General features: G+C 49.1%; 1 protein-coding gene across 7 annotated transcripts in view; it reads right to left on the bottom strand.

Moving 5' to 3' along the window:
• LOC115522343 (calmodulin-binding transcription activator 1) overlaps positions 1–534 on the bottom strand; it is a 563,939-nt gene extending 563,405 nt beyond the window's left edge. For all 7 annotated transcript variants that reach the window (XM_030328136.1, XM_030328139.1, XM_030328138.1 and 4 more), the window contains exon 1: positions 478–534. The gene's annotated coding sequence lies outside the window, so the exon portion shown is untranslated. The remainder of the gene's footprint in view (positions 1–477) is intronic.
• Positions 535–12,524: the final 11,990 nt, after the last annotated feature.

Genomic DNA, 12,524 nt, shown 5'->3' with positions numbered 1-12,524 from the left:
CGCAACACACTGCAAACCTAGTCATTGCTTCTGATCTGGGAGGTCTTCTTACCACCGCCAAGAATAGCTCGACTCTCAGTTTGTAAGACACGTTGAGATGAGAGTGGACAGTTAAGGTAGTTTCCCTTTTAGAGAGCGAGTTTCTAGAGAACACTGGTGGCAGGTGGGCACTTTCCCAAAATAAACTTCCCCTGATGTTCCCGCCTGCCGAGGCCTTCAAAGCCGCCGGCTGGGGGGACACGGCGTTCAGCCATCAGGTTAAAAGTTCCAACTCTGTCTGACGGCAGCCGTGCTTTTAGCGGATTGCGTCCACTGCCACGATCTTAGGTCAATTAACGAGACCTCGGTGTCACAAGCTACCAAAGGCAACGGGGTATGTTCAACTTGCCCATGAACTGACTGGCCAAACCAGGCAATCAATGAAAATCAATCCACTCACTGTACACAGTCGAAAAACTGCAAGATCTGGGACGTTACCTTGTCTTAGGGGATGTGGTTAGCCATTCTTCGTGTTTCTCAAATGTTATTAAATAAGCTGCAATTTCCTGCAACAGAAGAATAAAAAAATAATAACAACAATTAGCTCACATCCGCTCCTGAGAGGTAAGAAAGTTCTTGTTGCTTCCCAGCTGCTGCCTCCCTGGTGAGGCTGCCCCCCCCCCACCATCTCTGCTGGAAAACACTTGACTTGGATGGTGCTTCTATTTTGATTTCGTTAAGCCCTTTCCATTCAACCTGCCATACAATAATAATCAAAGCACTGGGTTTCAAAAGATGAGTCGGTGACAAGGACAAAGATATTTCTCTGTGGGAGCGAAACATCAGACACCATTTCAGATACTGAATGTCATTAATTTGAAGGAGGGACAAACACATGCCCAACAACAGGTCTGCACTCATACAAGGTCATCATTGGAAAGTTTCGTCTGCCTCCTTCCGAAGCCGTACTAATCTTTCATCATTGTCACGAGAGACGTCAGGTTCTCTCAGCTTGATTCCCACCCCCACCCCCAGCCCCGAGCCAAATCACACAAAGATTAAAAAGAAAAGATAAAGCCATATGCCAGAGAAAGAGAGAGAGAGGTTAACCTTTCCCTCTACTGATAACTTAATCTATTGAGCGGCGCTTCAGAGAGAAGAGCTATGTCAGCAGAGTTTAAGGCAAAGATGGAGAAAATGTGGGCACCTAAAGGTAAATTAAATATTTATAAACACAACAACATCACTGCAGATAGAATTACTGATTTATTAATAATTTCCATAAAAAGCCAGTGGGTGACATCAACATAAGTCATTGCTCTGGCTCTGGGGCATGATATGGCCCATTACTTCCAGCTCCAAACAGATCTGCTAACATGAAATTGGCAGGGATTGGAAGTTAAATTAAGGCTGGACTAGTACACATTTCCCTTGATCTTGGTGATGAGACAGCACGGAGCTGCGGCCCTCGACAATGAAAACATGCAGAGAGGGAGACTTCATCTCGAATTTCTCTGCAGCCAGGGTTCCCAGAGGGCTCGTGATGATGCAACAGCCCAGCCAGCCAGAGGCTCGCACCCTTCCTCTGTAGTTAGCCTCCTCTGGGCCTGGATATAATGGGGCTGACACCTGTGACCAGAGATGCTAAACCCACCCTTGAAGAAAAAGAAAAGACTCAACAAAACTGTTAGCAGAGCAGGTTAAAGTAGAAAACGCCACCCACGGCATGCGGTTTGAAGGCCACAGACTCAGGTGGAGATCAGGGTCTCATAGATCATGGACATCAGCCACTACCACCAGGTGGCCAGTGACTGGTAACCCAGAGTCCACACCACCTCGCTCTGGAACACTGGACCTTTCACCAAGCACCTGGGAAGTGGAAACCCGTGGACAAAAGAGAGCTGCCTCATTGCCCGTGTTCCTGTCATTGAGGGCAGCTAAAGACGCTGACCAACCAGCACGTGCTTCTCTCTCATCTCTGAGCCTGCTCTGTTCCATGCTCCATTTCCTCTCCTTAGAAAACACCTATGAGGCCTCACCAGAGCAAACACCACTCCCTTTGGCCCTCCTAACTATTCATGGCAGGGTCGGTTGCCCATCCCGTGCTCTCCCATGGCACCACACCATCCTCCATTGCATATGATTTATCGCTTGGCATCCTAATTACTTGTTTACTTGAATAGCATCCCCCACTGGATCATGAGCTCCTCAAGGGCAAGGAATATGTCATCACTGATGTATCCCCAGGACCTAACAGTGTCCTGACAAACGTTTATTAGGCAGATGGATGGACGGGTGGGGAGATGGGAGGGAAGGAAGAAGGAGGGGGGGCATGATGGAAATAAACGTGCATGTAGAAGTGAGGACGTGTGTCTGTGTGCACAACTTCTGAGTGTGTTGTGTGTCTGTATGGGTTTATTACTAGGTGAAGCGATAGCTTAAAAACAGCAAAACGCAGCAGTTCCTAAGTGAACCTTTACCTGGCTTTAATTAGCTGCAAGCCACAGGAGGAAGGTGTGCTGTAGTTAAGCTACGGAAGCACACAGACCTGGCTTTGGGTGCTGGCTCTGACACTTGTTAGCTGTCTGATCTTGAGAACGTTGCTTACCCTGTAGAAGCAGTTTTCTATGAAACTGAGGTAATACCACGTCATGAAGCAACAATTCTTAATACGCTGACTAGCATATAGCAATGCCGAGAACCACAGCTACCATTATTATCATCATAAGATCGACATGATGTGAGCTGCCCACCTAGAGGCCCCTGATGAGGTAGCAGGTACCAAAATGGTCCAGCTTGGAAGCTGCCAGCACTGCTGGACTTACCTTCATCGATGTACACCCTCCATCCTTCTCCACCCCCTATGCCCGCAGGAATGATAGCATCACAGGGACTGTTGAGCGTTAGTTGGAGCTGACCCCTCCATTTATCTATGGGTGTCCACTTGGTTTCACAAAACACGGAGAGCAGACAGTGGCCGGAGTCAATGAATGGATAAATTGAACCGCTTATGAGCATCAGCCCAACTACCTGAATTTCAGAAAACTTGGCATCCAGAAAACTAGCCTGTGCCAACTGGAATACCCCTGGGATCCAAGCCCCTACCCAGGATCATGCTGAGAGCTAAGTGCCCCCTACTGGCCCAGAAGGGATGGGGGCACGGTGCATCCCAACCACCTGGAGACTTACCACACTATTCCACAGACACAGACACCCAAAGAAGACCTTCGTGAACATCTCTTGGCCAACACTCACCCCAATCCGGCAGAGCTGCCCCTACTGCTACTGTCCTTCAAAGAAATAAACTCCTTGGACCACTTATTGCCTTCAACATTTACTCTACAAATATTTACTGAGCATCTGTTGTGCACCAGTCAGTGAACAAGACCACTCTGAACCCTGCTCTTTAAAAAATATTTATTTATTTATTTATTTATTTATTTATTTATTTATTTATTTTGAAAGAGAGAGAGCACAAGTTGAGGAGGGGCAGAGAGAGAGGGAGAGAGAGAATCCCAAGTAGGCTCTGCAGTATCAGCACAGAACCCAACTTGGGGCTTGATCCTATGAACCAGGAGATCACGACCTGAGCCAAAATCAACAGTCGGACGCTTAACTGACTGAGCCACCCAGGAGCCCCCTGAAGCCTACTCTTGAAGAACTCATGGTCAGGTAGATGACAGAGATAAGTCAACATGATGGGGCAGCATCAGCACCATTACAGAGTCACCTGTCCAGTTAAGTCTGTAGCCAGACCCAGTGGGGGCTCCGTGTAGACCATCTCAGGTCTACTGAGCTGCTGTGCAAGCAAGCCAAGCCATAGGAAGTCACAGTGATTTATGAACTACCTTTGAGCACAGGCCACTGCTTCCTCCACCCCCAAGACAACAGTACCTCCCACACAGAGCCCCTTGGTGGAGCATTCGTCCCACTTAAGGTTAGCCTTTCTAAGCAAAGGAAACTGAATGCCTAGACCCAGGTACTTGCCTCTGTGGTGCTCAAGTGGCCAGGCACTGGAGCTGAACTCAGCCACCAACGAATGTCACCGTGTTGCTGTCTGGCTTCCAGCTGGACTGGGCGTGTCTGAGTCACCTGTCTACTCCCAGTCCCATGCTGCCTAGTGGCACAGCCCATTTCCCTGGCCCAGGTCTTGGTCCACCTCATCACCAAATGGGAAGACCATGGGGGCAGACTCACTGTCCCAAAGCTAAGAACATCTTGGGGAAATGGATGTGCATATGCCAAAGAAGTGCACAGAATAGTAGGTGCTAAAGAGTGTAGAGCAAAGAAAGAACCATCAAAATTCAGAGTAAGGAAAGTCAGCTCAGCCAGGGCAGGGGATGGTTTGGGGGGGAAACAGAGGCTTCTCGTCAGCAGCATCGTTACTATCATCACAATGGCTAACGTTAGTAGAATGATGTCTGAGGCCAGGTACTGCTCTAGGACTTTGTGGGGGAGAACCTCACTTAACCTTCATAACAAACCATGAAGCAGGAACCATACCCATTTTATAGGTCAGAAAACTGAGGCACCGAGCAGTTAAGTGGCTTGCCCGAGGTCACATGGCTAGTCTCTGTGGAACGAGAACCCAAACCAATGTGGAATGGTTCCAGAGCCTACAGTCTCCACTGCTGTTCTGAATTTCTTACGATGTGCTCAGGAAAAAAGGAAGCCTGCATGTGGAGAGTCACATTTTCTCCGACATGGTTTACAGCCTCCTGCTCTCCAATGACCTGAAGGCACTTCACAGCCCCACCACCCTTCGGAGGACCAGGGGAAGCCAGGCTGAACATCCATCAGTGGGATTCTCTCCTTCCAGCACGATCAGGTTCATTTCCACCCAAAAACCCTTGTATGATTCATGGGACCATCTATACTTCATTGACAGTGAGAATCCCTTATATTCAGACACTATTGACTTAAAATATCTTACAATGCAGAGAAAGCCAACAGGCAAGAAGAGAGACATTCGAAGCTGAGGAAAGAGGTTTAAAAAAAAAAAAAGATCTTCAGCCCAACTATCTGGCCTTTCCCTCTTTCCCCAAAGCTCCATCAACCTAGGCAAGTGGAAACAGATACGGTCTACCTCATTTTTACAGAGCAGGAAACTAAGGCACAGAGAAGGGAAGCGACTTCCCCAAGGTCAACGTCTGTGGCTGAGCCAAGCTGGGAACCAGGGCTCCTCACTCACGGTGCGTGCATGGTCTCGTTGGCTCTCAAACTCAAATCTGGCCCAGGAAATTCACGGAGCACTCACCCAGAAGAGAGCTTGCCCCAGAGAAGTGAAAACAGGAGCTCAAACGAAATTGTATACGTGAATGTTCAAAGCAGCATTATGCACGATCACCAAAAGGTGGGAGCACCCCAACGTCCATCACAATATGGATGGATAAACAAAATGTGAGACGTCCACACCGCAGAAGGCTGTTCAGTCATAAAAAGGAATAAAGGTCTGATACACGGATGAACCTGGAAAACTCGCCGAGGGAAAGAAGCCAGGGGCAAAGGCCACATACTGTAGGGTTCCATTGGTATTAAATGTTCAGGACAGACAGATCCATAGGATTGGCAGCTGCCAGGGGCTGGACGAAGAGAAGAATGAGGGGTGACTGCTACCGGGTATGCAGTTTCCTTTTGCGGGGACAAAGTCGCCCAGAACTAAATGGTGGTGAAGGTTACCCCAAACTGTGAATGTACTAAGTGCCACTAGGGGCTAAAAAAAAAAAAAAGAACAAGGGGTGCCTGGTGGCTCAGTCGGTCCGACATCGGCCCAGATCATGATCTCGAGGTTTGTGAATTCGAGCCCTGTGTCGGGCTCTGCTGACCACTCAGAGCTTGGAAGCTGTTTCGGGTTCTGTGACTCCCTCTTGCTCTCTGCCTCTCCCCCACTCATGTTCTCTCTCTCTCTCTCTCTCTCTCTCTCTCAAAAATAAACATTAAAAAAATTGAAAAAAAGAAAAGATCAAGAAGAAGGGGCAGACATCCAGCGAGGTGTGGCACTGGAATGCAGAAGGTGCCAGCACCACTGCGGTGAACTTGCACCCACAGGCTTTCTCCAGCCTCCTGGCTCCCTTGGTGTCACCTTCCTCTTGGAGCCTCGGTGCTGCAGCATCGCTGAGAAGAATGAGCCGGCTGTCAAGATGAGGGAGCTCACTGCAGGCTCCAAAGCAAAGACTGTCCAGCTTGCAGGTTTTAAATGTTCACTTTGTCCTTTGGACGTTCAAACAAAAGCTGCCGCCAAGGTGTGGCGTCCGTGTGTGGCAGGGGCTCGGGGAACAGGCTGCCATTGAGTCCCACGGGCCCCTGCGTCTGCCCGGCACCAGGTCCCGTCCCTGCAGACCAGGAAGGTGGGCGGGCCCCTCCCGTGAGCACTGACCCAGCCCCTTCCAGGGGGGCAGCGAGGGCGGGGCCCAGGAGTGGCAGAGCCCCGCACTTGGCGACGCTGCCTCGTCCCCGCCGTGGGGTCGTGAATCTCCACCACCGAAGGCATGCTGACCACTCACCGTCCGATCACCAGGCAAGGCCAGGCCTGCCCGCCCCCCGGGGCTGATGGGGTCTGATGGAGGACCGCAAAGCCCCTCTCGGTGGCCAGCAGGCTGCGGTCACCCACAGCGGCTTCCCTGAGACTGGCTCTTCTGGCCCTTCCCACCTCAGCCCCCGTGCCACCTGCCTGACCCTGTTCACAGCCCACCTCCTCCAGGGAGTCCTCCCTGCTGCTTCACTCCAATGAACTCCAGCTTCCGTGACCTTCTCAGTAATGGCTCACCACTCCTGGCCTCCCAACACACAGTCCCTGCTGCTGCTCGCATGTCTGCCCCTGGTGGTTCTCTCTTCCCGGCTTTGCAGCATCTGGGGAGGGTCTGAGTCTCAGCTCCGACCACACCTCAGGGTCCCAAACAATTCTGTATCCAGAGCCAACTGCAGACCTGGCGGCGGTGGGATGAAAGAACGCCCAGTCTCTTCTAAAGGACGCAGACAGAAAGAGCCCACGTCAGAGCCGTGGAGGTTGTGGAGGTGAAGGGACAAAGGCACAGGTGCCACGGAGGCTCGGGGGCCCTGTGTGCAGAGGCGCTACAGAAACGTTCCGCTCAGCGCAGAGCACCACAGCCCGAGAGGCAGCCCCCGGCCAGGCCGCCAGCACCCCAACAGCCCTGTCCGCTGGAAACAGAACGCGAGCCACAAAGGCGAGCGAGCCACGGGCGCGACTTCAAAATTCCCAGAGGCTACGTTTTCAAAAAAGCAGAAACAAACGGGAGAAATTAATTTTAATCATATATTTTGTCAACACGTTGTCCATTTTAACCCAGGAGCTCCAAATGATTATGATCTCGCCAATTTCGAGAAAGTAGTCACGAGCTACTTGGCACTCTTTCTCATACTGAGTTCTCAAGCTCTGGTGTGCGTTTTCCACCACGGCCCAGCTCAGTTTGGAGCGACCATCTTTCAAGCGCTCGACGGCCACGTGCGGCTGCCACACTGGACATGCTGCCCCCGGATACGGATATCAGAGGAATCTGCAAAAAACAATATGCCTCCTAAAGCCAGACCTGGAACCCGGGCGTGAATGCGGAGGCAGCCACAGCAAACACTTCCCCTGAAGCAGGGCTCGGCCCCACAGGCCCACCCCAGAGGTGAGGAGCCGCGTCCTGCCTCTGGCGTGCGGGGAAGCCGCATCTGCTGGGGAGACGACGCGGGATTCTCTGAGAGGCTGAATTCACTCCTTCTCTCGGCCCAAGCTGGCTGTTACTTCCATTCCCTCTCCAGAAGGAGCCTCCTGCTGCAGAGACCCCACAGAACCATCTAGCCCAGAGGAACCAGCCTCCCCTTCAACAATGTCGTGTGAAGCTGCCCTCAGATCTCCCGGGGACAGTCCGCCCTCGATCTGTCTTCAAGACCCGGGTACAGTGTCTGGGAGAGAGTAGGGTCAGTCTCAAGGGGCCTTCGGTGCCTCTTGGGACAAATTGAATAGACAAAAACAACAAACTGTATCGAGATGTGGGTTTTTTTATACTCCCGAATCCAAGCAATAAAAATATCTGTGGTCTACATAATCTCAGATATTTTGCACACCAAAAAAAAAATGAATCTTCAACCAAGGGATAATTTTTAAAGTTTGTTTTTTATGAGAGTTCTGCACAAGGGTTTTATCTGTAAGGGACCAAAGCTGGGGGGGGTGGGGGGAGGGGAAGCCAGGACTCTCCTAGCAGCTGGCCCCAGCATCTGCTGGAGCCACAAAATGCAATTATATTACTCCCAAACGAGAAGTAAAAATATCTTGTGTCCAATACTCTTGGTTTTAAGACTCATACTTAATGTCCTCTGGGTATTTCAATGGTGCCAGATCTCTGTGTTATGTACTTTATTAGGGATGTGTGAATGTCATATTAATGACTTCTAACCAACATGTTTACAGTGGAGGCACATTTTCCCAGAACCCACTGCTCACTGCACTTCACAAAAAATAATTGGCCTTAATTTAAATAAATAACCATTCCGTAACCCCCTCCTAGGGGCATCTCTCACCTGCAGGGCACCCCATGCATAAAGCTGGTGGGTCTCCTTCTCCATGACAAATATTCTGACCCTGGGTCCAACAGTGCAATGCCCTTTCTCCATACATCCCTGTCCCCATCCACTGATGTACTTCCCAAGCACCCAGCTGGCCAAGCCAACTCCCTCTACAGGATGCTCTGGGTCCCTACCCACAAATCAAAAATACCACCCTGAATCATGCTTTGAAAATGACCAGGTCTTATAAACAACTAGCATATAGAATAATGGTGTATATATATATATATATATATATATATATATATATATATATATATATATATTTTATGTATGAGTGGTAGCATAGCCCTACACTGACACTTTATGAGAAAGGTGGTGATTAAGATCTCAGGGATCCAAAGACATCTGGAGGACTTTCCACAAAATGGTAAGTAGCAATTCAGGATAAATTCCTAACATCCCAGACTTCTGCAATAAAGCCCGGACCAGTTGGCTGCCTTATTTAGATGTGGTAAAGCACGGTTATGGCCATCAAAGTGCCAATGCAAGAGGCACCTGGGTGACTCAGTCAGTTAAGTGTCCGACTTCAGCTTAGGTCATGATCTCACAGTCCATGGGTTTGAGCCCCGCATTGGGCTCTATGCTGACAGCTCGGAGCCTGGAGCCTGCTTCAGATTCTGTGTCTCCCTCCCTGCCTCTCTCTCTCTCTCTCTCTTCTCTCTCTCTCTCTCTCTCTCAAAAAATGAGTAAACATTTTTAAAAAGTGCCAATCTGAGCAGAGACAATGAGCCATTATAAAAATATTCAGAGAAAGATTCGGTGCAGAAGCAATCCACCGAGTGTTTGATTAGTTTCATTGTCCACTCATTGGTTCAATCATTTGGTGAATCATTGAGCACCTACTATACACCAGGCACCATGCAAGGCCCTAATGATACAGACGTAGGAGTAATGATCCTGAGAAATACAGCTGGGAAGACAGGCGGGGCTGCAGGATCCAGGGCTACTGTGTGCCCACGAGACAAGACGGTGAGGCCACACGAGCAGCACAGATCATGTGTCCATGCTGAGAAGAGAAATGGAGGTTTCGCCAAGGAGCTAACATGTAAACTGGGTCTTGAAGAATGAGTAGGGGGCTGCCAGGCGGACATGGTAAAGGCGTGAGGGAAAGGAAACCACAAGTGCGAGAGCAGGGAGCTGGGAGAAGCACATGTGTTTGGGGAACTTGGATTAACGGGAAGTAGGGAGAATCTGCAGGGCGCAGGGAGTGACAGAAGCCAAAGCTGGAAGGGTAAGGAGGCACCAGACCGGGCGGGAACGAAGATGACCAGTGAACGGAGTTTGCTCCACGAGAGCCAGGGGAGCCGTCGAGAGCCTTCGTGTGCAGGGGAGGCACAAGGAGAGCACTCGGACGGTGCAGTGGCAGAGAGGACAGGCTGGGACCCTGAACTACAATGCGGGAGTGGAAAAGTGGAGCGAAGTTGAGTGTTTTCAGAAGTGAAGTAAGTGGGCTTGAAAGCCAATTGGCTGGAGCAAACAAGCCAGGGCGGGCGTCTCCAAAGGACAGGAAGCCCCGAGAGAAGCGCCGGGGCGGATGCCCACGGAATTTGTTCCCGTGCGGTATGTTTGCCGACACTCCAGGATGGGGAGGTGGCCGTTGCCAGCTTCTCTTGAAAAATAAGACCTGGCTGCTCCGGGCCACGTTCCTGCAGCATCGCTGGTCGGAGCTGAGGAGCGGCTGCCCCTCTGGAAGGGCGAGAGCTCTCAGACGGCCGCCTTCTCCACCTGGCTGGCTCTCTCCGCTCACAACATCTGCTCGGACCTTGCGGGCACATGACTTTGGGCCTCCTGCTCGGAGGTTTCTGGCATCGAAAACGAAGTGGATTGTGAGACATAAATCATCTAGGTTATCCAGAAAGAAATACATTTCGAGCGATAGATTTTAGGAGAGAGATAGGCTGGCTAGAGCAGTCATTGCCCCTCAATACAATATTTGCTGATTAATCTGGACCCGAGATTGCCCCACCTTCTATTTCAATATTGTGCCAGTTGTCAATTGATTATCCTTTGGCTCCAACTGCACCCTTATTTGTCCTGCTTTATGACACTGACAATGGGCCCTGTAAACATTTCTCCTGGGCCAGCCTAGCGAAATGTTCAGCTTCGTCAATAGAGAGCATGAAGTCACCGTGCAAGATGACGGTGGCAAGATGTCTCCCTTCCGGTCTCTGCCCTCTATCACTATGATTGTCAGCATCACTATTATTCACAGCAGGAGCCCAGGAGCCACGCGCAGGAGCCCCAGCGACACCCCACAGTGCCTTCCCTCGCCGGCAGCCTGCCGCTCTGGTCCTCCCAAAGCCCTCAAGCAACACCGAGCCACCTCTGCAGACCAGCTACAGCCTACACCGTTAGCAGCCAGCATGTTCCTGCGTCGGCCGGGTGCTCTGAAGAGGTCTGAATTTCAGCCTATGGGGTGGAAGGAACTCTTCTAGTCCTTAGATTTTTTATGGTCTACTCTTCCTCAACGCACAGGTAGTTGTCCCAGAAGCACCTGGCACTTCCACAATCCTCAGAATTGTCTTTATCCCTGTTGGTAGTCAACGACCCTTTCCTAGTTAACAATTCTTTCTATTAAATGTCCCCTGCTCGAATAACTAATGTGGTTTCTATGTCCTGACTGGACCCTGACTGACAAAAGAATCACCCACCTCCCTGAGGATACTGATAACCTCACTGCTGTGTCATCACAGAAGACATACTAAAAAGCATAGGGAAATGAAAAGACACCTAAAGGAGAAGAAGCATGTGTTGGGGGAAATATTCAAGTCCCGGTGAGAACTCTGTACCTAGTCTCCCAGACTCCAGCCACATGGTAGTTTGAAAGGCAATGGAATGATGTGTGCCCTTAAGTTGTGAAAATAGCTCATCCGCCTTTTGCGGAAGATAAGAGTTTCTTGCAGACTGGGAAAAAGTCGCTCTCCATCTCCCTCTGACTTTGTGATTTGGGTCAAGTGACTTGACATTTCCTCACCTGAACTATGGGACAACACAACCGCATTTCATGGTGTAATATATGCAGACTCTAAGTACACAGTAGATCACTGGTCTAAAATGTCTTTAATCGGCTCCACTGAGGTATAATTTACATACAGTAAAATGCAACTTATTTATTCATTCATTCATTCATTTTGGTAGAAATTCCTTCTGATGTTTTTCTACGGCAATATATTTTTTTAATTGAAGTTTAGTTGACATACAATGTTATATTAATTTCAGGTATGGAGTATAGCGATTCGACATTTATATACATTATGCAGTGCTCACCATGATAAGTTTATATAGTTACCACCTACCATCTAAAGTTATTACAATATTATTGACTATACTCCCTATGTTGTAACGTTTCATCCCTGTGACTTATTTATTTCATAACTGGAAGTCCTTACTTCTTAATCCCGTTCATCCACTTTGCCCATCCTCCCCACACCTCTCCCCTCTGGCAACCACGAGTTTATTCTCTGGATTTGAGTATGTATCTGTTTGTTTGTTTGTTTGTTCATTGGTTTCGTTTCTTAGATTCCATATACAATCTCTTTGGTACTTTGGTACTTGCCACTCATTTCTTAGATTCCATATACAATCTTAGATTCCATATACAATCTCTTTGGTAAATTTCTCTTTGTATATGTACACATATACAAGTGTAATCATATGGTATTTGTCTTTCTCTGACTTATTTCACTTAGTATAGTAACCTCTAGGTCCATCCATGTGGTTGTAAATGGTGGTATTTCATTCTTTTTATGGCTGAGTAATATTCCACTATATATATTCACCATCTCTTCCTTATCCTTTCATCTATGGATGGACATATCCTGGCTATTGGATTGTTTCCATATCCTGGCTATTATAAATAGTACTGTGATAAACGTAGGGGTGCATATATCTTTTCTTATCAGTCTTTCTGTTTTCCTCAGGTCAATACCCGAAAGTGGAATGACTGGGTAATAGGGTACTTCTGTTTTTAACTT

This window comes from Lynx canadensis, chromosome C1 (genome assembly GCF_007474595.2).
Source record: "Lynx canadensis isolate LIC74 chromosome C1, mLynCan4.pri.v2, whole genome shotgun sequence".
NCBI lineage: Eukaryota > Metazoa > Chordata > Mammalia > Carnivora > Felidae > Lynx > Lynx canadensis.
Note: the sequence above shows the minus strand (reverse complement) of the source record. Positions and strands in the feature narration are given on the sequence as shown.